Here is a 3,125-nt window from a genome sequence, read left to right on the forward strand (position 1 = left end):
CCTCAGTCTCCCCGTCAGCACACCCAGGGGCTGGGCTGAGTGCACTGTGAATCATCACTTTGGGAACCTCTCTTGTTTTTGGGTCAGCTGCCTCTGTTTTCCCAGGGGCTGCTGACAAGGCTGGGGGTGCAGCCGTCTCCACCACTGCTCAAGGAGACATCAGCCTCCCACCCAAAGGCCGCCTGGGTCTTCATCCTGAAATGGATCCTGAAATCCTGACCTGTAGACATGAGTCATCTGCCCCACCTCCTCTCTGTTTCTTGGCATAAGGGCAGGGGGCATGGCCTTGTTCCCCAGGAGGGGTCTCTGGTCCAGGAGGCTTGGCCCTTGCTGGAGGGCTGAAGCAGAACCCCTTCAGCATCCCGGCAAGGCCCCGCTGAGATCCTGTTCCCACAGCGTGTTTGTGGGCTCGTGCAGGGTAGGGTGGAAATCGGCCCAGGAAGTGGCAACACAGCTGGGTTGGGTGGCACTTGCTATAGGATCCGGAAGTTCTGTTATTCTCTGAAAATGTTTATTGCATTCTGGGGGTTGTGGGTGGAGACATGGTGCCAGGTGCATTCTGAACTCTTCGTGGTGTGCCGTCTTCCTGACTCCTTAGTGGAGGACACAGGTCACTCTTTCAGAGAAGGAAACTGAGGCTCAGAGAAGCAAGGCAACTTGTCTAAAGTCACGCAGAGTCAGGACAGTGCCAGGACTGGCAGAGTTGAGATCTGCTGCCCCTGATGGCCTGTGTGACGCTGGGGGTGGGGTGGGGTGGGGTGGGGGAGTGGGCACTCACCTTCCTATAACTGCTTGTGGCTCGCTGGGCTTCTGTCACCCTAGGGCTGGCAGGCCGACCTTGTCAGCATGTCCCATTGAGTCTGGAGTGTGGGTGCCCACACGTCTAGAGTTGAGGTGGTGGCGGTGTTGGTGGTCACATGGTCTTCCTCCTCCTCCTCCTCTTCTTCTCTGCCCCGAGCCCCCACCCCTAGGCAGAGGTCCCCAGAAAGGCCTGTCTCCCACCTTCTAAAACCTGCACCTGGCTTTGAGGTGTCCACATGGCTCTGAAGGGGTGGGCAGGTCGCCGCCCAGCCCAGGGGGAGCAGGGCTACCTGAGTGCCATACCTGAGCGGCCATCCCCTCCTCACAGTTGTCTAGAGGCCCTTCCCCAGTCCACCTGCTGCTGGTGGCGAACAGGCTGGAGTGACCTTAGCTGGTGCCTTGCACCCTCTGGGCCTCGGTCTCCCCATTCTGCCAGAGGTCCCATCTGACTCCCACCACTGTCACTGCCTGGCGGAGAGCTGGGGCTGAGGCTCGGGGTGTCCCTTGTCCTTCCCTTGGTCCTCCCTGGAATGACTGGAGCTGTGCTTCTTGGGGCTGATGAAAATAGCTGCCTTGGTCTCCAGGGGCTGAGCCCAAGTTTTTTCCATCCCCAGCAAAGAGGTGGAAATAGCTCAGGGCCCAGCAGGGCAAGAGCAAGGGGAAGGGTAACCAAGGGTTAACTTTGCTCCTGTCCCAGCCTCCAAGGAGGGCTCGTAGCCCCACCCTGTGCCCTGCCTAAGCCAAACCTTTCTGGGAACTTGGGCTTCTGGGGGTGGTGGTGGGGCCAGGCTGGGTTTCCACATGTGGCCCGTCAGGCATGCGTGGTGCTGAGGGAGGTGCCTGTGTCTGATCGACACTGAGGGGCAGCCAGCACCTACCCCTATTCGTAAGCTCGGGAGTCAAAGCCAACAGGTCTAGCCCATTTTACAGAGGGAGAAACTGAGGTCCCCAGAATCACAAGGACTTCCCCAAGGCCCCCAGACGCTGATGTGCTGGGTCTTCCCTTCCTGAGAGGGTACCTCCTTCTGTCCTGCCAGCTGGACACGGGCCGGCCCTGGAAGCAGGCCCGCGTCACACCCTCACACCAGCCTGCCTCGCAGGTCCAGCTCCCGCCTTGCTGTCCCTGCCAGGCTCTTGGCACTGGCCTCTGCTTCCACGTCCTGTCTGTCCACATGCTTCAGAGTGACCTCCTCCCGTCCCAGCATCAAGGCCTTTCCCTCCAAGACCTTGCCAGCTGCGTGTCTTCACTTTATCTCTCCCTCCCAGAGGCCTGGGTTCTGCCCTGCCTTTGCTCTGCTCTCTCCTTCCTAGAACCTGCCCAGCCGTTTAGAGTACTACGCCAGCCCCGCCTCCCCCAGGAAGCCCTCCGAACCCAGCATTGGACCCCCTTCATTGTGTGGTTCATGTTCACCGCAGGAACAGGCCCAATGTGGGCACCTGGGAGCGCTGCTGCCCAGGAGGGTGGCCTGCCCACCAGCCTGCCCTCTCCTGCTGCCATGCACATGTGTGTGTGTCTGTGTGTGTGTGTGCACCTGCGAAATTTCCCACAGTCCCTGCTGTTTACTGTGGCCTGAGGCACGGGAGGCAGTTTAAGGGCAGAGACTCAAGACCACCCTAGGGTGAGAGGCCAGAGTGGTGCTTGCCAAGGCCCTCCGCAGACATTGTTCCTGCCGAGGTCCCGCTGTGTGCTGGGCCGAGGGCTCAGCATCTCCTCACTGCAGACTGGCCGGGACCCCTTGTTCGAAGTTGTAGGAGAACCGAGACCGGAGCGTGGAAGAGAGTAGCTCTGAACTGAGGAGCTGGCATCACAGTCCCCGCCCAGCCCCAGCCTGCTCCCAGGCAGGAGTCAAGGCCTTGGGGGAGGTCACCTGATAGTTTGGGCACCAGTTTCCAGCACCAGACAAGGACCAGGCCGGCCACCAGGTACCAGGTTAGGTACCTAGCTGCGTAAGGCCAGACCTCGTGCCTTAAGGGCCCAGCCCATCTAGCAGGCGGGCAGGAGGGTAGGCCAGAGTGGGCGGGGTGTTGCCTGAAGTCTCTCAGCAGGGCCTGGCTGGCCTCGTCCCCGACTCAGGATTGGGGGGTGCTGGGATGGCATGTGGGCAGAGCTAGCACTGCCGAGCCGGGGTCTAGGCTTGGTGCTGCCAGGTGGGGCTGGCCAGGTGGCAGGAAGGACAGGTGCCCATGCAGCCTCCCTGCTGAGTGCCCAGCCCAGGGTTAGGGCCCTGAGGCTGTCTCAGCTCCCTTCCTCATGCTCTGGGGGGTCAGCCCCTCTAAGCACAGGCAGGGAAACCAAGGCCACCGCGGGGGGGGGGCGGTTCAAA

This window comes from Tupaia chinensis, unplaced genomic scaffold (genome assembly GCF_000334495.1).
Source record: "Tupaia chinensis unplaced genomic scaffold, TupChi_1.0 Scaffold000047_1, whole genome shotgun sequence".
Lineage (NCBI taxonomy): Eukaryota > Metazoa > Chordata > Mammalia > Scandentia > Tupaiidae > Tupaia > Tupaia belangeri.